The following is a 24,564-nucleotide window of genomic DNA, read 5'->3' as shown; positions in this document are numbered from 1 at the left end:
TCTTTTCTGTATGAGTTTGATGTTACTGTTCCACATTATCCTCAAATGGTGGCTATTCCAGGTCACTTGGAAAAAACTGTTATTTCAAGTCAGTCAATAATAATTTCAGTACCTGCTGTGTGCCAGGCACTTTGTTAAGCATTGGAGATACAAAGAACGGTGAAAAACACTTCCACTCTCATAGAGTTAAGCAGTCTAATTGTTGGGAAATTTTCCTAACTACTGAGCCTCAATTGATTCCTCTATGATTTCCATCCTTCATGTCTAGATTTGAGCTTTGGGGCCAAACAGAAGAAACTTAATCCTTCTTCAATGTTAGAATTTTCCAAACACTTCAATGTAGTTCTTATGCTCCCTCCTGAAGTCTTCTCCAGGTTAAACATCCCCAGTTTATTTAACTGATCTTTAACTGATGGATTCTCGAGTTCCTTCAGTACCCTGATTGCCATCTTCTGTCTGAACTTACCCCAGTGTGACCCTATACTTTAAAAGTAGTATTTAGAACTAAACACAATACATAGATATGGTGTGATCAGGGCAGAATAAAATGGAGCCATCACTGTCACTGAGCTCTGTCCCAGTTTCTCCATCTGCAAAAAAAAAAAAAAAAAAAAGGAAATTGGCTAAACAGTTACATCCCTATTTTACAGATAAGAAAACTGAGGCTCACAGAGCTAAAGTGACTTACCCATAATCTTAATAGTAAACGTCAGAGTATAATTAAGTTTTCAGACTTCAAATCTAGTGCCATTTCCATCACACTTTACAATTACTGTCAAACTACCTGCTGTGACTGGGGTGAGTCTCCTTCCTGGGCATCTGAATAGTACAATAGACCTATATACCAGCTCTGCCTAAAGAAGCCAAATTCTGTTCATTGCTATGCCTACTATCACTAGTTTCTAAATCTAAGACATGCTGTCTATGGTCCTTTCTGGTAACTTTCTCCTAAGAATTTCATCTTTAGAAGGCTTTTTTCCCTTTCTGTTCTTAATTTGCCTGGAGCAAGGCTTTCAACTCGACTTTTAGCCAAGAGGCACCTGCTGAAATATTCAGGGGCAGAAATTGTGCCATGTGTGTTTACTACTTCTTGTCCATTTCTGTGACATGAAAATTACGGTGAGTTTTGGAAAAATAGGACATGACACAGCTACATTCTTCCAAAATTTAATGTAATAGTTAACCCTTTCAGACATAAAAGAAAATGCAATTGCTAATGAACTGCAAGAGAGTGGCCCTTTGTAAACTTTAAATGTGAATTTTAGTTTCCCATCCTGACATCACAGGAGAATCCAACAATTATCTTTGGTTTCAGAACATAATTTTAAAAGACCATATTGATCTTCTACCAAAACCAGTGCATTGGAAAATAAAACCTTTTAAATTTCCTGTAATGGTCCTCAAGTTTCAGAAAGATGATTTGAAGTGTATTTGGGGCTCAAATTCAGGATCTGGTTTGGATTTGGAGAAGTCAGAATTCCACAGACTTTTCTAAGCTTCAGGGATGAAGACACTGTGACTGAATCAATTCAAACCACAGAAAAGTCAGAATAGATTCAAGCTGATGCCTTCTGTCTTGTGTCATATTCAGGTTCCTTGTTGAAGAATGCCAGATAGCATCCCATAGATTGTGAGAACAAAGTTTACTGCTTCTTGCTATCGACTTAACAATGTTTGTATTTATACTGGAGAGATGACTTTTTTTTTTTTGTAAACCACATTGTCCCTAAAGTTGAATGTTAGAGAACCAACTCTTTAAAATGTCCCATGGGCAGTACTTTTATGTGGGTGCCCACTGAGAACTGAAACCACATGGGAGCTGGAATGGAAGTTAAATAACTTAGCGTCTCTGGTTGACTATGCAGAGATATGCTGATTTTGCTTTTTAAATACAGTGTAATTTTTTTTTTTAAAGTTTGAAAATTTCTTTCATACTGTGGATGTAATACCATGGAGAAAATGGAGAGATAGTATTGGTATAATGGAAAGAATACTGGAATTGAAGGTAGGCAATCTGCTTAGTTGTGTGACCTTGGGAAAGTCACGGAGCTCTATCTCAGTTTCTCCATCTGCAAAAAAAAGGGAAATTGACTAAACAATGTCTAAGGTTCCTTTCAGCTCTAAATTTCAGTGATCTATAATTCTAAGATCCTTTTTAGCTCTCAGATTTTATGATTTTTAGTTCTCAGTTCCCTTTCAATTCAGACATTCTATGTTCTATGATTCAAATTCTTACTCCCTTCAATTCTGATATTCTACAATTCTAAAATTCCTTCTAGTTTTCAGGTTCTATGATTCTAAAATCACTTTCAACTGTAACACTACCTGTCCTATATTGAAAAGATGCCATCCTTCTAGCTCCAACATTCTATGACTCTAAAAGTAGTTGGTGTTTAAGTACGGAACTAGAAGCACTAATCACAATTTAATGTAACTAAATATGTATAGACTTTCAGGTCAATCAACCAGGCCTTTTAGGAGTCCCTCAGCTATGGAATTAGTAGGATTCAAATGCTGCCATATGTGAGCCTAGCCTGACATGACAGATACTGAAATAGACTTAGTAGCAATCACTTAGCAAAGAAAACCTCACTACAGTTTTAGTGAACCAAAGCTAAGAGGCAAATTATTCAATTACAGTAAATTTACAGTAGCTTAATATTTGATACAAGTGGTTCTTCCCTCATCAGAGTATCTTATTGAAAATCCTTGAGCAGCAAAATTGCTCCGGAAACTCTTAAGATGTTTTAACCACTTATTAAGAAAATTCATCTGGCTTGATCTTTTATGAGCAGTCTGGTTCTAATATCTTTTTTGTGGTAATTTTCAGGTACTTTCTGTATGCACTGGTGACCTCAAAATTAGCTTACTGATTACTGGGTGGGGGGGGGGAAGGAGGGAGGGAGAGAGAGAGAAAGAGGGAAGGAGGGAGGGAGAGAGAGAGAAAGTAACACTACCTGGATGGAAAATGAAAATGTGAGGAAGTTTACAGGGCAGTAGCTGGAGGTTACAGAGAGCTATGCAGCACAGTGCATAGAGTGCCACGCCTGGAGTCAGGAAGATTCATCTACTGAGTTCAAATCTGGCTTCAGATACTTCCTAGCTATGTGAGCCTGGGCAAGTCACTTAACCCTGTTTGATTCAGTTTCCTCATCTATAAAATGAGCTGAAAGAAATGGCAAACCATGACTGAAAAATTACTAAACAACTGAACCTGGAGGTGACAGTAGGACTGTTTTCTTGTTTTTAAAGATTCTTTGCATATCCAGTGCAATAGAATGGATGCTAGAGCAAAGTCAAAGGAACAGGTATTCAATCCTGGCTATAATACTTACTATGTGACCTTAGGCAAGTCATTTTATTTTCTGAGTCTTGATATTATCATCTATAAAAGGGCGAAAATAATATTTATACTATCTTTCTCACTGGATTGTTATAAAGGAAATGCTTTGTAAATTTTAAAGTGGTCCATAAATCTGGGTTATTATCATTATTATCATCTGTTTTTTTTTTTCTAATGTGAAGCTACTTCTAATGAGAAGCTGTTGCAAATCTCTCCTCAAACTTCCCAAAGCATCCCATCCTCTCTCCCTTTCAATTCAGGAATCAGACTCATACCTTATCAGGGCAGTTAAAGCCATCACATAAGCTTTCTCTCATTGCCATTCTCATCATATAGTGCCTTGACATTACCACTCCATAAGTTGCTTTCTTCTATTGTCTGATAAAATGGCCCTTCTCTGAAAAATTATCCCTGGTACACATAAAATTGATCCAATCTCTTCCTCTTTAACTCATCAGATTGTGTCCACCGTCATTCTTTTTCTTTTTATCTTCAATCTCTTATTATCTACTGATACCTTCCAGGCTGCCTATAACTTTGTCCAAGTCTCTCCAAACAAACAAACAGCAACACTCGCTAGATCCTCCCACTCTCAAAAGTTGTCCTGTATCTTTCCTCTGTGTCTTAGCCAGGCTTATTGAAAAAGCTGTCAGTACTCATTGCCTTCAATTCCTCTCATTCTCTTCTAAAGTCTCTGTAATATAGCTTCTGAATTAATTGTTTAAATGAAATTATTCTCTTCAAAGTTACCAATGGTTTTTCAATTGTCAAAATGAAGTCTTTTCTCAGTTATCTTTCTTGACTTTTCTAAAACTTTGGTCAATGTTAATCACCTTCTTTTCCAGGGTACAGTATATTCTTTGGATTTTGTGACATTGCTTTTTTTTAAATTTTATTTTTTGTTCTCTTCCTATCCAACTTTGCTTCTCCATTTCCATAGAGAGATGTTCATTTATGTGATGCCTTCTAGGTGTGAATAAACTCTAGGGATCTTTCCTGGAATTGTTTTCTCTTTAGCCTCTTTACTCCCTTTCATGGTGACTATTAGCTCTCAAGAGTTTAATTATCACCTCTATACAGATGACTCCTATCTATCTATCTATCTATCTATCTATCTATCTATCTATCTATCTATCTATCTATCTATCTGTCTGTCTGTCTGTCTGTCTGTCTGTCTGTCTGTCTGTCTGTCTGTCTGTCTGTCTATCTATCTATCTATCTACCTGTCTGTCTGTCTGTCTGTGTCTGCCTGTATACCCCTAATCTCTTTCTTGACTCTACCCTCCAATTGCCATATGTCTGTTGGAAATTTCTAACTGTGTGGTCCATAGGCACCTCAAATTTAATACATAACAAGACATACTCAATTGCCTTTTCCTCATAAACCAATTGTCTTAATAATGTCTCTCTTTCTTTAAAAGACACCACTATCCTTTTGGAGATCCAGGTTTGTAACCTAGGTGTCATCTTCATTTCTTCACTCTCACTAACAGTACATATCCAAATAGTCATCAGATCTTTTCATTTCTACCTTTACAGCATATTTTGGTCATGTGTCTTTCTCTCCTCTTACACAGCCACCACCCTAGTCTAAGTTCTCATGGTCATTCAGCTATACTATAGCAATAGCCTTCTAATTATCTCCATATCTGAAGTCTCTTTCCCACTCCAATTCACCCACCACATAGCCCTCAAAGTGACTTTCTTAAAGAAGAAATCTGACTATACCATCTGTGGTTGGTGCTTTTCTAACACAAGCACGTGGATTAGTGGAGCCAAGACAGTAGATTAGAGAAAGTGACCAAACTGAACCCTTCTAACATATCTCTCTAAAGAATTTTAAAATAACATATCAAATAGAATTCTGGTGTCACCTTGCCAACAAAAGGTTGAGGTAATACATTTTTCCAGCCTAAGATAATTTAGGAAGTCAGCATGAAAGGTTTGTAACACCAGTATGGTGGCCAGTCTAGAGAATACGAAGGGGCAGTAACAGCACTAGGATTTGGAAGTTTCAACAGCTGCAATAGCTTTAAGAACTTTCAGTCCAGAGATAGTAAAGGGATTAGACAACTGGTCAGACAAGAATTAAAAGAGACTCTCAGCTGTCACTGGGCATTGGACACCTTCCCATCCCTAATATGAACAAAGCCCAACTTTGACCTAAAGATCAAAGTCAAGAAATAGACTGGAAAAGACGAGCTGACAAAAAAAAGAAAAGAACCTGACCACAGAATCTTACTATGTTGGCAAGGAAAAACCAAGATACAAATTCAGAAAAAGACAGCAACATGAAAAGAGCTACAAGTATGAGAATGGAGCAAAAGCCCAATGAGAAATAATGAAAAGAGTTAAAATAAAGGAGAGGAGTGATAAAAATGAGAAAAAAGTAACTGGAGTGATTCAAGAAAATCATGAAAATAAAATTAACAGCTTGATAAAAGAGGCACAAAAAATAGTGAAGGAAGTAACACCTTAAAATAGAATTGGTCATGTAGTGAAAGTATTTTCATGAAAGAAAACAATTGCATAAAAAGCAAAATCAGGCAAGTGGAAGCTAATGACTGTGAAAATCAAGAAACCATAAAACAAATTCAAAAGAATGAATAAAAATAGGATAAAATGTGAAAATCTCATCAGAATAATAAACTGATCAGGAAAATAGTTAGAATTATTGGACTACTTGAAATTCATGATCAAGAAAGGAGGCTAGATGTAATATTTCAAGAAATTATAAAGGAAACATGCCATGATATCTTAGAACCAGAGAATAAAATAGAAATTTAAAGAATCCACTGGTAAGCTCCTGAAAGATACCAAAATTAAAACTGTCAGGAATATTATAGCCAAATTTCAGAGTTTCCAGGTCAAGGAGAAAATATTGCAAAGAGTCAGAAAGAAGTAATTTAAATACCATGGATAGCACAAGATTAACAACTTCCACCTTAAAGGAGCAGAGGACTGGAGATATTATATTCCACAAGGCAAAAGAACTAAGATTAAAATCAAGAATAACCTACAAAGCAAACCTGAGTATAATCCTTCAGGGAAAAAAATGGACATTTAATGAAAAAGAGGACTTTCAAGAATTCCTGATGAAAAGACCAGAGCTGAATAGAAAATTTGACTTTCAAAACAAAACTCAAGAGAAGGATGAAAAGGTAAAGATGAAATAGAAATCATAAGGGACTCAAAGTTAAACTTTTTACATTCCTATGTAGGAAGATGATAAATGTAACTCTTGAGAATTTCATCATTGTTAATGCAATTAGAAGTAGTCTACATTGGAAGAGGGCACAGGTGTGAATTAATTATGTTGAGTTGATTCAAAAAAATTGAAGGAGTGAGAAAGAGATGCATTCAGAGAAAGAGAAATATAGAAACAGAATAGGGAAAATTATTTCACATGAAAACAGTGCACAAGGAAGAGGTTTTATCATGAAGGTAAAAATTTTGGGGTGGGCAACACTTGAAACTCACTCTCATTGGTTTCTGTTGTTTTAAAGAGGAAATTATGTGCATGTGTGCATGTGTGTGTTTGTGTGTGTTTAAAGCTAGGCACAGAAATCCACACTACCCATCACACACATAGGAGGGAAAGGGTATAAGAGAAAGGAGAAGAATGATAAAAGGGATGGTAGGTTAATGGGGGTAGTGGTTAAAAGCAAAACAGACTTTTTTTTAAATTAATTTATTTAACTTTTAACATTCATTTTCACAAAATTTTGGGTTCCAAATTTTCTCCACATTTGTCCCCTACCCCTACCCCAAAACACCAAGCATTCTAATTGCCCCTATCACCAATCTGCCCTCTCTTCTATCATCCCTCCCTTCCCTTGTCCCTATCTTCTCTCTTGTCTTGTAGGGCCAGATAACTTTCTATACCACTTTACCTATATTTCTTACTTCCTAGTAGCAAGAACAATACTTGACAGTTCCTAAAACTTTGAGTTCCAACTTCTCTTCATCCCTCCCTCCCCACCCCTTCCCTTTGGAAGGCAAACAATTCAATATAGGCCATATCTGTGTAGTTTTGCAAATGACTTCCATAATAGTTGTGTTGTGTAAGACTAACTATATTTCCCTCCATCCTATCCTGCCCCCATTGCTTCTATTCTCTCTTTTGATCCTGTCCCTCCCCAAAAGTGTTGACTTCAAATTGCTCCCTCCTCCCATTGCCCTCCCTTCCATCCTCCCCCCCCCACCCTGCTTATCCCTTTCTTCCCTGCTTTCCTGTATTGTAAGATAGGTTTCCATACCAATATGAGTATGCATATTATTCCTTCCTTTAGTGGAATGTGATGAGAGCAAACTTCATGTTTTTCTCTCACCTCCCCTCTTTTTCCCTCCACTAAAAAGTCTTTTGCTTGCCTCTTTTATGAGAGATAATTTGCTCCATTCCATTTCTCCCTTCCTCCTACCAATATATTTCTCTCTCACTGCTTAATTTCATTTTTTTAAGATATGATCCCATCCTATTTAATTCACTCTGTGCTCTCTGTCTCTGTGTGTCTGTGCATGTGTGTGTGTGTGTGTGTGTGTGTGTGTGTGTGTGTGTGTGTGTGTGTAATCCTGCCCACTACCGAGATACTGAAACATTTCAAGAGTTACAAATATTTTCTTTCCATGTAGGAATGTAAACAGTTCAACTTTAGTAAGTCCCTTATAATTTCTCTTTGCTGTTTACCTTTTCATGCTTCTCTTCATTCTTGTGTTTGAAAGTTAAATTTTCTTCTCAGCTCTGGTCTTTTCATTAAGAATGCTTGAAAGTCTGCAATTTCATTGAAAGAACATTTTTTCCCCCGAAGTATTATACTCAGTTTTGCTGGGTAGGTGATTCTTGGTTTTAGTCCTAGTTCCTTTGACTTCTGGAATATCCTATTCCATGCCCTTCGATCCCTTAATGTAGAAGCTGCTAGATCTTGTGTTATTCTGATTGTATTTCCACAATACTTGAATTGTTTCTTTCTAGCTGCTTGCAATATTTTCTCCTTGACCAGGGAACTCTGGAATTTGGCCACAATGTTCCTAGGAGTTTCTCTTTTTGGATCTCTTTCAGATGGTAATCTGTGGATTCCTTGAATACTTATTTTGCCCTCTGGTTCTAGAATCTCAGGGCAGTTTTCCTCGATAATTTCATGAAAGATGATGGCTAAGCTTTTTTTGATCATGGCTTTCAGGTGGTCCCATAATTTTTAGATTGTCTCTCCTGGATCTATTTTCCAGGTCAGTTGTTTTTCCAATGAGATATTTCACATTATCTTCCATTTTTTCATTCTTTTGGTTTTGTTTGGTGATTTCTTGGTTTCTCAGAAAGTCATTAGGCTCCATCTGTTCCATTCTAATTTTGAAAGAACTGTTTTCTTCAGTGAGCTCTTGAACCTACTTTTCCATTTCGCTAATTCTGCTTTTTAATGCATTCTTCTCCTCATTGGCTTTTTGAACCTCTTTTGCCAATTGAGTTAGCCTATTTTTTGAGGTATTATTTTCTTCAGCATTTTTTTGGGTCTCCTTTAACAAGGTATTGACCTGCTTTTCATGCTTTTCTTGTATCTCTCTCATTTCTCTTCCCAGTTTTTCTTCCAGCTCTCTTACTTGATTTTCAAAATCCTTTTTGAGCTCTTCTATGGCCTGAGCCCATTGGATGGGCTGGGATACAGAAGCCTTGATTGCAGTGTCTTTCCCTGATGGTAAGCATTGTTCTTCATCATCTGAAAGGAAGGGAGGAATTATCTGTTCACCAAGAAAGTAACCTTCTATAGTCTTATTTTTTTTCCCCTTTTCTGGGCCTTTTCCCAGCCAGTGACTTGACTTCTGAGTGTCCTCTCCACACCCAGATCCTCCCAGCCAGCACTTGGGGTCTGAGATTCAAATGCTGCTTCCCAGCCTCAGGGCTTTTTTTTGGGGGGGGGGGCTTCTATTCAGTGTGAGATTAAGTTTAGGTGCTCAGGTAGGGGCAGGGCTGCCACTCGGGGCTCAGTTCCCTCAGGGGGTTTATGTGGAGACCTTCAACCATGGATCCGGGATCCTGCCTGCTTTGGGAGCCCTTGTCTGCTGCTGCCTCTGCTGCTGCCTCCCGAGGAGGCCTGAGTTATGGAGACACCCTGCTCCCCTCTCAGCAAGCCAAAAAGGCTCTCTCACTGACCTTTGGGGTCTGGGAGGGGAGGGACTCATGAGGCCTGCTGGAGATTCCGTCCCTGAAGCCTGCTCTGATCTTCTCCTCTCGGTGCTGCGGGGCCAAGGCAGGGCTGGGCTCTGCTCTGGGTCCAGTGCATAACGGATCTTTTGTGTTGAGTTTTCAGGTCTCTCTGGAACAGAAATCTCCTCTGCTCCACTGTTCTGTGGCTTCTGCTGCTCCAGAATTTGTTGGAAGTTCTTCTTTACAGGTAATTTATTGGTTGTGGGTTGCAAAACAGACTTTTAAGGAGGGGCAGGTAAAAAGCGAGAGAAAGAAATAAAAAGTAACAAATAAAAATAAGATGGAAAGAAATGAGCATTTACTTATCATAACTATGTATGTGAATTGATGAACTTACCCATAAAATTGAAGAAGATACCAGAATGGATTAGAAACCAGAATCCAACAATATGTTGTTCAAAAGAGACATACACACAGCAGAAAGATATACATAAAGAGTTAAATAAATTGCTGGAAATTAATCAATTATGCTTTAGCTGAAGTAAAAAAGACACGTGTAACAATCATGATCTCAAAAAAAGCAAAAACAGAAATAGACCTAATCCAGAGAGATAATTAAGGAAACTATATTTTCTTAAATGATACCATAGGAAATGCAAGTTATATCAAAAACTTTTATAGCAAGGTTTTTCTGATGAAGACCTCATATCTCCACTACATGAGGAACTAAGTTAAATTTATGAAATTAAAAATCATTCACTAATTGATAGCATATGGATATTAATATGTAGCTTTCAGAAGAAATCAAAACTATGTATAGTCATATAAAATAAATCTAAATCATTATTGATGAGAGAAATACAAATTAAAACATCTCTATAGATATGGAAGTGATATCTATGACACTACCACATAACTATCAGATTGGCTAACATGACAGAAAAGGAAAATGACCAGTGCTAGAGGGGATATGGTTAAATAGGGATATTAATACACTGGGGATTGTGAACTGGTATATCCCTTCTTGAGAACATTTTGGAACAATGACCAAAGTGCTATAAAACTGTATTTGCTCTTTGACCTAATGATACCACTACTAGGTCTATATCCCCAAAATATCAAAGAAAATGGACCTATGTGTACAAAATGTATTTATAGCAACACTTTTTGTGCTGACAAAGAATTGGAAATTGAAAGTCTATCCATTTATTGGGGAATGACTGAACAAATTATTACATATGATTTGTGATGAAATAGTATTATGCTATAAGAAATGACAAGGATGATCATTTAAATAAATAAAAAAATTGTGAAGAACTAAATGAAGTTATGCAAAGTAGAGGAAACAGAACTAGTAGATCATTGCACAGAGTGACAATAATATTATAACGATATTGATTTCTATGATTCTTGATTTCTATGTTATAGAAAGACTATTATCCATCAAAGCTACTCTTATTAATATAATGATCCAAGACAATTCCCAAAGTGCTTTCTAGCTCCAGAGAGGGAACTGATGAACTCTGAGTGCAAACTGAAGTGCAATTTTTCTGCTTTCTTTATTTTTCTCACTTTTTTTTGTAGCTTGGTTAATATTGAAATGTGTTTTGTATGATTTCATGTATATAATTGAACTATTGTTGCCTTCTCATTTGGTGGAGGAAAGGCATGGGAAAGGGACAGAGCTTGGAACTCAAAATTTTAAAAAGTTAATATAAATAATACAATTTAAGCCTTTAAAAACAATAATAAAACCAGCACTCTTTCAGGTTCAATGTTGGGACAAAAAGAGATCACCATGATTCACTAAACTTTAAGTTTATTTTGTTTTAATACAACTGTCATAGATGATGATATATAGTAAGGATACAGTAGCTCCAGATGTGTTCCTGCCCTCCTCCTGTCTCATCCCCACTTGGAAATTCATAGATGGAGGTTGTCAGATAGTTGTGTGCCTTTATCTGAAAACTTCTGGATATAGATAGCCAGTCATTCAGTCTCATCTTGGTCTCCCAACTTGTGTAGTCTAAGGCACCCATCATTTTCTTAGAAGACTGAAGCGCACATGACTTTTTTTTTTTTTAATTCTAGGCCAGGAAACTATATCAGAGAAGTTGGAGCTAGTCAGGTTTTATGATGACAGGAAGCTTTACCTGGGAAGCCGAGGAAAAAAGAGGTTGTGCAGGGGTGGTATGGGTGAAGAAAGTTGTTTCAGAGTAAGGGGAAAATGATTTCCTATCACACCATCATTTTATTCAGTTTAATTTAATCACTTTCTATTAACTCTAGGGTCAAAGATGAACTCTACCATTTGGCATTGAATCCACCCTGTCTTTCAGCCTTTCTACATACCACTCAATTTAAATTATTCTACAGTCCAATTATACTGACCTTCATACTATTTCTACCATATCACTCCCCATTTCCCATCTCCATGACTTTGTATTAGTTGTCACCCCATGTCTGGAATTCATGCCTACCTTGTTACATAATTCCCTCCAATATTTATTTTGATAGAGTTTTCAGTCTTTTTTCATAAAGTATTTGGGCATTTATACCTCAGCCTTAAACACATGGCTAAAATATTCAGTCAATTATCAGCTTTTAATTATTTGACAGTTCCACATAAATCAATTTCTTTAGTTTCAATAGCAATTTCAGTGATAATAATTCTGAACCAACCTATGTTTCACTGCTCCCCAACTCACTCTTCCCTCCTTCCCACTTCAACAATCTACTTTATCAATTTGTTCTGTCCTGTTCCGTGGAATTCCAGAGAGTAGGTCTAAGAATAATTGTTGGAACCTGTAGAGAGACAGGTATTGACTTGAAAGAAGAAAAAAGTTTCTAAAAACTAAAGCTGTCCAAAAGTAGAAGGGCCCTTTAAAGAGGTAGGATGTTACCTTGCACTAGAAGTAGAAGCTCTAATGTTAACTATCAGAGATGTTTTTAAAGAAGATTATTGATATGGGAAAGATTGAAACAAAAAACCTCTGAGGTACTATCCATTGTTGATATACTGTGAATTAGACTTAGAGTTAGAAGAGCTGGAGTAAGAAATTCTTAGTTCAAGGTCCAGTTCCACTACTTCCTAGTTGTATGACTCTAGTATTCACTTTGAGCTCAGTTTTATCTTTTATTTAAAATATAGAAAGTCACACACACATACACACACACACACACACACACACACACACACACACACACACACACACACCCTAGACTAATAATTGATTCAATATCTACCTTACAGGGTATTATGAGGCAAGTGCTTTTAAATTATCAAGTTCATGATTTTTTTTGTTTGTTTTATGAGGGAATTTGGGATAGATAGAATTTCTAATCTAAGCATATCAAAGACTTCGTCTACTTTATTCACTTTCCATCCCATGCCAGCATATTTCTATTTATAATACTCAAGATCATATCCTAGGATCCCTTTAACAAATGTAGCATAGATTTCTAACCCCTTCCATAGTCTTACCCAGTAGTTGTGGTTTCTGGTGCTAGGAACTCTGAAATGCAAGGGTACAGGGTATGAGTCTTCCTCAAAAGAATTTAACTGCTCAAGCCTTCTTTCAGTCCAATTACCAAGTTTATTAAGACATCTCTTGGGGTAGATGAGATTCCTTCTGAGTCTGTGATATTTGTAACACCAATACAAACAGGCCAGATTTTAAGAATCTGAGCATCTGATGAGGATAGAACTGATATTTTTATACAGGAAGACAGTGGAAAGATCTAGATGGGCTCTAGAAGTGGCAAGTAGCCTGGGGTGGTCTGGAGGTAACAGATAAAGGGACCTGCATGGGATTAAGGAGTGGTAAGCAAACTAAGTAATAAAGGTAGGCTGAGGTGGGTCAGATTCCTCAGGGTAAACTCCAGAGATCTGGGTTGTATGGGAAAGTCCAGGGTTTTTAAGGGGTCCATTGCCAAGCCTAGAGGCCTGTATTGGGCTACCCGAGTCTTCCTTACCTCACCTCCCGAGGTCTTCGGCTGGCCACGCCGGATGCACGTATGAGAGAAAGGACGTTCCAGAGTCAAACAGGGGTTGAGCTTTATTACAGGGTTTCGGTTACAAGTGCAGGAGGTCTTCTTTCTTAGGACGAAGAGGGGGAGATTTCCTAAGAAGGCTAAGCTTAAGGGATTGGAAGTAGAAGTACAAGCGGGGAGAGAGGGGGAGGGGAGAGAGGAAAGAAAAGAAGCGGAGCCCTACTTTTCTCTTTGGCTCCACACGTGCTAAGAGCTTTCTGGCTTCCTCAATCCTACTTAATCTTCAGCCACACAGTTTGCATCTCAATACCGTGCTGTTAGGTAACTAGGTGTGCTCCAATCCGGGACGACCTCGAGGGCAGGGAGACTCCACCCATCAGGTATCTCCGGGGGAGAGGCGGAAATACCCGAGCTAGCCGAGCTAGCTCGGTCTGACCTTCTCGAACCCCCGCTGTTCATGGAGGGCCTCGTAAGACTCTAAGATTTAGAAGTCCCACTTTTACCTGCCCGAGACTGTCCACACGGAATTGAGCTTCCAGTCCCAACAGTCCATCATTATCTCCCCATCACATTTAGTGCACCTACCAATTGTATGCATCCATTCATTTATTCAACGAACTTTGTGAGACAACCTATACTTGACTTACTGAGATGTATAAAAATACATTTATACAATTCTCTCAGACAATTCTCAGTGTTGAAAGGAATGATTATTGCTTTTTCATATTACTAGCCCATTATTAAAATTGGGTAGATACCAGTTTTATTTTGCTCTTTCCCCTGTCCTAATTCCTTGTCTAATGTCCTAAGGACATGGCTGATGTAAATTAGGATTAACATTCTCCTTATTCTGGGTATTGCAGCTCCACCCAACTAGTTCAGGCTTATGTGACAGATATAGATTCTTTGTCTAGATTGTTCAAGGCTTGGGGTGCTCTGGGTATAGGGATAGTGTCTCTGGCCACAAGTGACATGATGTAGCTCTCAGCCCCTCATTGGAATGAGCAGACTTCTCTTTGTAAACTCCACCTCCCATTAATTGTTAAGCAGTCAGACTTGATTGCTACCTTTAAGAACACCCCTCTTGCAAGGGCATAGAAGCCTGTGAACTCAGTGTCATAGTTGCTGTTGCCATTTAAGAGTGTCACTGGCCATTTATTAAAAATGTTGGCATTATTAATAAAATGATTAAATTACTCAGAAATTGTCTCTCAAATTTTTTTATTTTTTAAAATTTATTTATTTTCAGTTTTCAACATTCACATCCACAAAATTTTGAATTTCAGATTTTCTCCCCATCTTCCCCCTACCCCCATCACAGGACAATATGTATTCTGCTTACCCTTTCCTCCAATCTGCCTTTCCTCCTATCACCTACCCCTCCATCCCCTTCCCTCCTATTTTGCTTTAGGATAAGATTTCTATATCACATTGCCTTTACATATTATTTCCTAGTTGCATGTAAAAACAATTTTTAACATTCATTTGTAAAGTTTTGAGTTCCAGAATCTCTCTCTACCCTCCTCCCCATCCACCCTCATTAAGAAGGCAAGCAATTCAAAATATGTTATACGGGTGGAAATGCATGCAAAACACTTCCATAATAGTCATATTGTGAAAGACTAACTATATTGCTTTCTATCCTTTCTGGCCCTCCATTTATTCTATTCTTTCCTTTAACATTTCCCTCTACCAAAGTGTTTGCTTCTGATTACCCCTTACTTATCCCAATCTGCTGTTGCTTTTATTAAACCCCTCTCTTATTCCCTTACCTCCTGTAGGGTAAGATAAACTTCCATACCCAATTGAGTATGTATATTATTCCCCCCTGAAGCCAAATCCAATGAAAGGAAGATTTACTTATTCCCTCTCATCTTCCCCTTCTTCCCTTCCATTTTAAAAGTTCTTTCTTGCCTCTTTCATGTGAGATGATTTACTACATTCAACCTCTCCTTTTCTCTTTCTCCTAGTACCTTCTCTCAACAGTTAATTTTCTTTTTTAGATATCATCCTTTCATATTTAGATGATCCTGTGCTCAGTCTCTCTCTCTCTCTCTCTCCACACACACACACACACACACACACACACACACACACACACACACACACACACACACATGCACACACACCCACATACACATACACACACACAGATAGATACAGATGTAGATGTGTGTACATATATATATATATATATATATATATATATATATATATATATATATATACAAACACACGTACTTATATACACACACACACACACACATATATATATGTGTGTGTATATATGTGTGTGTGTATATACATATATATGTGCATATATACACATACATTTCCTCCCACTGTCCTAATACCGAGAAAGGTCTCATGAGTTACAAATATCATCTTTCAATGTAGGAATGTAAACAGTTGAATTTCAAAAAGTCCTTTATGATTTTTCTTTCTTATTTACCTTTTAACCTCTTCTTGATTCTTGTATTTGAAAGTCAAATTTTCTATTCAGCTCTAGTCCTTTCAACATGAATGCTTGGAACTTGTCTATTTCATCAAGGTTCTATATTTTCCCCTGAAGTATTGGACTCAGTTTTGCTGGGTAGGTGATTCTTGGTTTTAATCCTCTCTCCTTGAAACTCTGGAATATAATGTTCCAAGCCCTCATCCCTTAGTGTAGAAGCTGCTAAATCTTGTGTTATCCTGATTGTGTTTCCACAATACTTGAGTTGTTTCTTTTTGGTTGGTTGTAATATTTTCTCCTTGATCTGGCAACTCTGCAATTTGGCAACAATATTCCTAGGAGTTTTCCTTTTGGGATCTCTTTCAGGAGTTGATTGGTAGAGTCTTTCCATTTCTATTTTGACCTCTCATTCTAGAATATCTGGGCAGTTTTCCTTGATAATTTCTTGAAATATGATGTTTAGGCTCACTCTTTATCATTATGACATTCACATAGTCCAATAATTTTTAAATTATCTCTCTAGGATCCATTCTCCAGGTCATTTGTTTTTCCAGTGAGATACTTCACATTGTCTTCTATTTTTCATTCTTTTAATTTTATTTTATAATTTCTTGATTTTTCATAAGGTCATTAGCTTCCATTTTCTCCATTATAATTTTTAAGGAATTATTTTCTTTAGGGAGCTTTTGGAACTCTTTTTCCATTTGGCCCATTCTGCTTTTTTAAGACATTCTTCTCCTCATTGACTTTTTTGCACTTCTTTTGCCATTTGGGTTAGTCTAATTTTAATGCTGTTATTTTCTTCCGCATTTTGGTCTGTTTCCTTTAGCAAGCTGTTGACTTGGTTTTTTTTGTGATTTTCTTGCATCATTCTCATTTCTCTTCCCAATATCTCCTCTACCTTTCTTACTTGATTTTCAAATTCCTTTTTGAGCTCTTCCATGACCTGTGACCAATTCATATTTTTCTTGGAGGCTTTGGATACAGGTGCTTTAGATTTGTTGTCTTCTTCTGGTTGTGTGTTTTGATCTTCCTCATCACCAATGATGTAAGAAAATACCTCTTTAAGAATCTGTAGCCTATTTTCCCCCATTTACTCATTTTTCAAGCCAATTATTTGCCTTTTGAGTACTTTGTTAAGTGGAGGACTCTAGAGGCAGCCTCTGCTTCAGCAGTGGCTGCTGCCACTGTGGGCCTGGGGTGGGAACTGGGGCTGGGTCTGGGTCTGGACCACACTCTTATCTCAGCCAGGTGAAAGACCCTTCCTACTGACTTTCAAAGCTGTCTTTGGCATTTGTGAGTTGAGAAGTCTGGAAACTATAGCAGCCATGAGCAATTCAGTCCCCTCAGGCCTACTCTAGTTCTGTCTGCCATGGCATGGCCCACAGTGAAATGTGCTCCACTTCCAACCTGGTGTGTCAGACCCTTCCTGTTGACCTTCCAGTTTGTCTTGGGCTGGAAATTTACTTCAGTCTGTCATTTTGTGACTTCTCCTGCTCTATAATTTGTTAGAGTCATTTTTTACATGTTTCTTTGAGGTGTTTGTGAGGAGAGCTCTAGCAGGTCCCTGCTTCTACTCCTCCATCTTGGCTCCACCCTGAAACTTTTTAAACATCACAGTGTTGAGCTTCCAGCTTTAAACTAAAGCCTAACTCCCATCACTCTTACTTTGTACAGGTTGATCCCCATACCAAGGAAGTACTCTCTTATTTCTCCTTCTTAATATCCTGAGCTTCCTTCAAGATTCATTCTACCTGAAGGATAATTTTTCTGATTCTTTTTAGTTTTTATTCTTCTTTCTCACCTAAATCATCTTATATTTATTCAGGTATGATTAAGAGGGTTGTGGAACAATACTTATATAGATAAGTAAAAGCAAATTACCTTTATGCAAAATTATTTGAGGGATAACAGTAATTTCTAATAATTGAGGCTATCAGGAGAAATATCAAATAAAATTTGGACTGAGATGAATGGATCTAAGCTTCCAAGAAATGAAGTTGATGAAGAAAACCATTCTAGGCAAAGGGAACAGCCTGCTTAAAAATAAGGAAGTAGAAGATTTCAAATTGTATGTGGGGAAAAGTTGGCCAAAGTGACTACAAGATCAAGTGTATAACATAAGGAAGGGAAACAGCAAAAATGGGTCTGATGAGAAAGGTTAGAAAAAGAAAATAAAGAATTGTAAGTCTCAATCAGAAGAGATATAAAATAGATCAGAAGATATTTAAATGTTTTAGTAAGAGGACTAGATTTGATCCCACATCTCCAAACATCCAGGAAGTTGTATAAAACTAGGACCTGGAAAACCATATGTGGTCTGGAGTTGACAGGTTCTCTATCCCTGATATCTAGGCCGTTGATCTTTCTACTACACCAAATTGTTCATCTGTAGCTTTTACCCAAATAGCTTACTGGGCTCTTTGCTTTGTACATTTCTTTACTATGAACTAATGTACATTTCTCAAATTAACCTCTTTAACTTTTAACATCTCTTAATCTTTTTGCACAAACCCCATCCCTCATCACACTGTAATCTCTTTGACAAGGAAGGAACTATATTTTCTGTTTTCCTATATATCACAAAGCAGCTAACACAGGGTCTTGTACAAAGATATCTTCATCATTTTGAAAGACTCTTAATACACTCCATATCTACACTCATTCATGCACTTTATATAAAATTTTCAGTGATGTAGATTCCCAAATCCTCCATAATGTAACAGTAGAAGATATTCATAAACTACTACGTCCATGCACCCACACCCACACCCACTTCCCCCCCCCACATACACACTCCTGATAGCTCTTTTAGGGTGCACAGAGTGTCTGAGTCTCTGGGTACATTCCTGCTTCATAGGACTGTGAGGAAATTTTGTTATGCTAACATAGTCTTTGAGAAGTTAGCATCACATACTCTCCAAAACTTTTTTACTTGGGTTTAGTTCAGTCTTTGATTGCTGACAACACAGAAGACTCCTAGCATGGATTAGTTTATAGACTCTGATTTTTCCCAGAGGCAGGGGAATGGATTCCACAACCTCAAGGGATCAATAGGCATTTCAACAAATAGTTTGATTCTACCATTCTTCCTCCCACTGCTTTAAAACATTTCAGATTTTCGAAAGGGGTCTTTGATGGGCAGAGTTAGAGAACTATTGCTTTGGAAATAAGGGGCTGTCAGTTAAAATGAATGGTGGGCTAATAGGTCCATTAATAATGAGCTTTATTATAGAAGGCCACTTATGTTAATACTTCTTTATATTTGATATTTGATGCTGTGACATTTAAACTAAGTTGAATGGCTTATTTTTTTAAAAGCCATTTAGCTCATTTTTAGTCTGAATATAGCAGAAACATTGGAGAGCACAGAGTGTATTATTTAAACACACAGTAGCGCACACACGAACACACTGATTACTTGTCATCTTCGGTTCCTTTATCAATAGCTGTACCTCAGTTTAGGTAGAGTAAATCTCAGTGTGGTTGAAGGAAAGAAAGTTTTGGGGTAGGGTGGGGAGGAAGAGGTAATGAGCAAGAAAGGGGTTAATAAGGATCATCTTTTACCTTTTAACCCTGGGATTGCCATTTTCCATTGGTACTCCCAGGCCCTGACATTCTCAGGGTAGGTTTTAACTTGATTTGCATACTGTGAATTCTTACAACAGCAGCATGAATTGTGACAAGGCCTAATTAGCATTTCCACCCCCTCCATTTGACTCTTTTATATTTGATGACAAGTGCCAAGAGCAGTAGGGGAAGTTTAACTAAACCCAGATTAAGAAGTCAGGCTCTGGTTCTGGAATTCAGAAAAATCAACAATCCCAGCAGGCATCTCTTACAGAGAAGGAGGATTGGGCCAAAGGAGCATTTTTAAAGCTTTGACTCAAAGGAGAAGGAGTGTGAGACAATAGTGGTGGTGGTATTAAACTAGAATTTCAGATAACAAGGAAAGGTTTTGACACCTACATGGCTACCAGTCTATCTAGAATTGAAACTATCTCCTAGAATCATAGATGTAGGGAATTTTAGAACTGGAAGTAGCTTAGCTTAGAACTACTTAGAATGTTGGAGCCTGAAGGGACCTTAGAATCATAAAAGTCAAACAACTTAGAACGGGAAAGATCTTAAAAGTCAACTAGCATGCATGAAATAAAGGAGGTAGCATCATATTTAACATTAGAAGACCTAGATTCAGTGTGTTGCACTCCTACCTACTATTCCTTTAATCCTATAAGATTCAATTAACTTTCTGGGCCTCAGTTTCAGGAATAAAATAAGGTTATACTAGATAACCTCTAAAATTCTTTCCCGCTGTAAATATGTAAATATGTAATCCACTCCACAAATCATTCCCTTTTGAGGGTTCATTACTCCTGGATACCAGAAATATAATGGAAAAAGTGACTCAACTTCTCAGTTAAAGTCACATACCTCACATACATATAAAGAATCCCCTATCCAGGCCTTCGTAATAGGAGGATCTGAATTCAAATTCAGCCTCAAATACTCATTAACTATAGGACAAGTCACTTAATTTCTGTCTGACTTAGTTTCCTCATCTGTAAAATAGGGATATTAATAGCAATTACCTCCTCCAGTTTTTATGATCATAAAATAATGAGATAATGTACATAATTTCTTTAAATACATAAAAGTGGTATATAAATGTTAATTATTGCTATCATTATTATTATCATTCAATCAACTACATGCTTCTGTACTTAATTAAGAAGTAGAATTTATGTTGATTTTTGGAGAAAGCCAGGAAAGTTAAGAGATTGAGGAAAGGCATGAGAACAGTTCAGGCATCTGGAATCCTATTCTCCCTGCCTCCGTTTATTCTACTCTCTGCTTCAGAATTGGCTCAAACAGGGAATAACATACACACATATAGAATTCTAACTTACCCTACAGGAAAATAGGGGAATAGTATAAGAGAAAAGGTGGGAGTCTGTGTCTGATAAAAGGGAGGGCAGATTGGGGTGGGGGAGAGGTAATCAAAAGCAAAATACTTTTGAAGAGGGACAGGGTGAAAGAAGAGAGAGAATTAAATAAAAAGGGGTAGAGAAAATAGGATGGAGGGAAATACAGTTAGCAATGGTAACTGAAGGAAAAATTGAAGCAAGTTTCTCTGATAAAGACCTCATTTCTCTAACATATGGAGAACTATTTCAGATTTATAAAAATAAGAACCATTCCCCAACTGATAAATGATCAAAAGATATAATCATTTTCAGATGAAGTAATCAAAGCTATCTATAGCCATATTAAAAAAATGCTCTCACTATTGATAGGAGAAATACAAATTAAAACAGTATTGTGGCACTACCTCATACCTGTTCGATAAGATAATAGGAGAGAAAAGGTAAATGACAAATGTTAGAGGGGATGGAGGAAAAATGAGACATTAATGTACCGTTGTCAGAGTTGGGAATTGATTAAACCATTCTATACAACAATTTGGAACTACACCTAAAGGGCTATAAAATCATGCACACCCTTTGATGTAGCAATACTGCTAGTATGGAACAGCTAGGTGGTACAGTGGATAGAGCACCAGTGCAAGGGTCAGGAAGACCTGAGTTCAAATCTCACCTCAGGCACTTGATACTCACTTACTATTAGTCACTTAATCCCAACTGCCTCTTCCTGGATCATCTCCAGTCATCCTGATGAATATTTGGTCACTGGAGGATAATTGAGGTTGGTGACCTGCACAACCCTCCCTCACTCAAAACAAAGTCAAGTGCAAGTCATGTCATTATTTATCTGATGGCATGGTCTTCTTCAGCAATGAAGGATGAACACACACACAACACTAGTATGTCTGTATCCCAAAAGAGATTAAAAGGAAAAGGAAATAGACCTATACGTTCCAAAAAATTTCATAGCAGCTCTTTTCTGGGGGTAAAGAATTGGAAATTGAGGGGATACACATCAATTGGAGGGAATGACTGAATAAGCTGTGGTATATAAATGTTATGAAGTGCTATTGTACTGTAAGATATGATGAGCAGAATTCTCTCAGAAAAACTTAGAAAGACTTGAGTTGACGCAAAGTGAAATGTAATAGGTACAAAGTAACAACAATATTGTAGGATAATCAGCTGTGAATGATTTGGCTCTTCCAAGCATGCAATGATTCTTGAAAACTCTGAAGGACTTAAGATAAAAAATGCTATCCTTCCCCAGAAAAAGAACTGATGGTTATGATTGAAGCAACTTCTGTTTTGCTTTTTTTAGGGGATGACTATTTTTCTTGAGTTTTTTGGTCTGTTTTCATTCAAAACAAGACTATTATGGATATGTTTTGCATTACTACACATTTATAACCTATATGGAATTGCTTGACTTCTTAATGAGGGGGCGTGGGAAAGGAGAAGGGAGAGAATACGGAATTCAGAGTTTTAAAAACAAATGTTAAAATTTGTTTTTTACATGGAACTGGGGAAAAATTAAATCCTAAATAAATACAAAAATAGAGTAAATGTGGGGATAATAGTAAGGAGAATGTGCTGGAAAATACAGGAGATAAGATCATGGATGCACATATAAAAATTAGCCTTAGCAAGAAGGCCAACTTTTCTTCATCCATGACCAGAGTAAAGGAGAATACAATGTGATATTGCTGTCTGATAAAGGTTAGATAAAAAGGAAAGGAAAAGAGAGAGTTCTTGGAAAATTGTTTCAATTTTATTTTTCAGTAAAATATGAGTCAGGGCCTTAAATTGTGAGGGTAAGGAAATGTGGCTTCATGGCCTAAGAGAGATGAGAAGTTTTGGAACAACCTTTGTGTAGAGTGGAATAGTGAATTAATATAATATAGTATTTAATAATGAATTATGTAAAATAATAGCATATATTATTTAATAGTATATTTGGCTTGATGTAGTCAAGTCAGTTATTGGATAGTCTTAATTTTTAGAGTCTCACAGATTTGGAGCTTGGAAAGACCTTAGACATCTATAAAATGTTTCATTTTACAAAAGAGAAAACTGATACCAGAGAGGCAAAATGTCCTATATAAGATCACACAAGTCATAAGTGACAGTGTGGGTTCGAACTGAAGTCCTCTATTCCAAATACAACACTTTTCTGCTGAATAATACTGCCACTAACAATACTTTTCAATGTTAAGATGAATTCTAACTCTTAGGTAGAATCCTTCTACTGTTTCAAGTTCTGTCCTTAGCAGCAACAGAGACCAGAAACTATCATTCCATTTAGAAATCTGATTTTTTAATAGCTCATCTTCACTCAGATTTCGGTCAGATTTCCAGGATTTAAACTTGGTCCTTTTGGTCTGTAATCCTTTTTTTTTTTTCTTTTTCTTGATTAGAATTTGCAATTGGCTGGTTTTGAATCTCAAGGAATAGAAATACAGACACATCAATCTCTAATGTAACTAAAGGGTTTATTAATAACCTAAAAATCAATGATGGAATACTTGTTCATATGAAAAGGATTGAAGAAGTTTTGTGCTTCTACCTCACTAAGACCCTTGGGTCATAGCCCTGGTCTGCTTCTGGGAAAAGAAGTTGCAAATGTAACTATCAATCTAGGAAATTGATTTACCCCGATTATGGACAATTCCACATGACTCAAAGTGGGTAAAGTCTGTGTGATTTTACAGTAAGATAAACAATATGATCAGGAGACTTTTACAAAGGCACTGATCTAGAATAAGCTCAGCAAAAGTGATTAGGAATATGTCATATTAGAAATAGATTAAATAAAAAAATGAACATAGAAGCTCCTTTGGTATGAGAGGCTACATCCAAGAATTCGTCAGTCATTTCAGTCATTTCTGTCTACTTTTCCAGAAAACAAGCTACATCAGTATTACATTCCATTTGACAATGGAAAGAGTCCAATATTACCATATTCATTATTGTTCATATAATTTAGTCTTTTTATGTTCAGTAGCCAAAAATATTGACTTCTCGTTATTGTGAAAGCATTCTCATATGTTGTAGGGCAAACTGGGGTAGAATATGAGAGTAAGCATAACTTTGCTAGTTAAAACAATACACCATATGTATATGTGTGTCTACTTATGTATATGTGTATGCATATATTGTATGAATGCATATGTATGTATACATACATATATATTTCATTAAAGATTTCTCAATTACATGTAAACATTTTTAATAATTTAAAAAATTTTTGAGGTCCAAATTTTCTCCCTCCCTCTTCAAGAATGCAAGCAATTTGATATTGATTATAAGGTGAAGTAATGTAGAATATGTTTCCTTATTAACCATATTGCAAAAGAAAATAGAACAGAGATTTTTTTATTCTTCAAAAGTATGTTTCACTCTGCATTCAGAGTTCATCATATCTCTCTCTTGGGATGGATAGCATTGCTCTCCATAGGTACTTTGAAATTGTCTTGGATTGCCATCTTGATCAAACTTGCTAAAGCTTTCACAGTTAATAATCCTTACAATATTTATTTCACTGTGTATGATGTCCTCCTGGTCCTTCTCACTTCACTTTGCATGAGATCATATCTTTCTTAGGTTTTTCTGTGACCATCTGGTTTTTATTTTTCTTCATTTTATATAGCATAATAGTACTCCATCACAATCATATACTACAACTCATTCAGCCATTCCTCAGGTAATG

Source organism: Notamacropus eugenii, chromosome 1, assembly GCF_028372415.1.
Source record: "Notamacropus eugenii isolate mMacEug1 chromosome 1, mMacEug1.pri_v2, whole genome shotgun sequence".
Taxonomy (NCBI): domain Eukaryota; kingdom Metazoa; phylum Chordata; class Mammalia; order Diprotodontia; family Macropodidae; genus Notamacropus; species Notamacropus eugenii.
The sequence above is the reverse complement of the archived record's forward strand: the minus strand, read 5'-3'. Positions refer to the sequence as shown.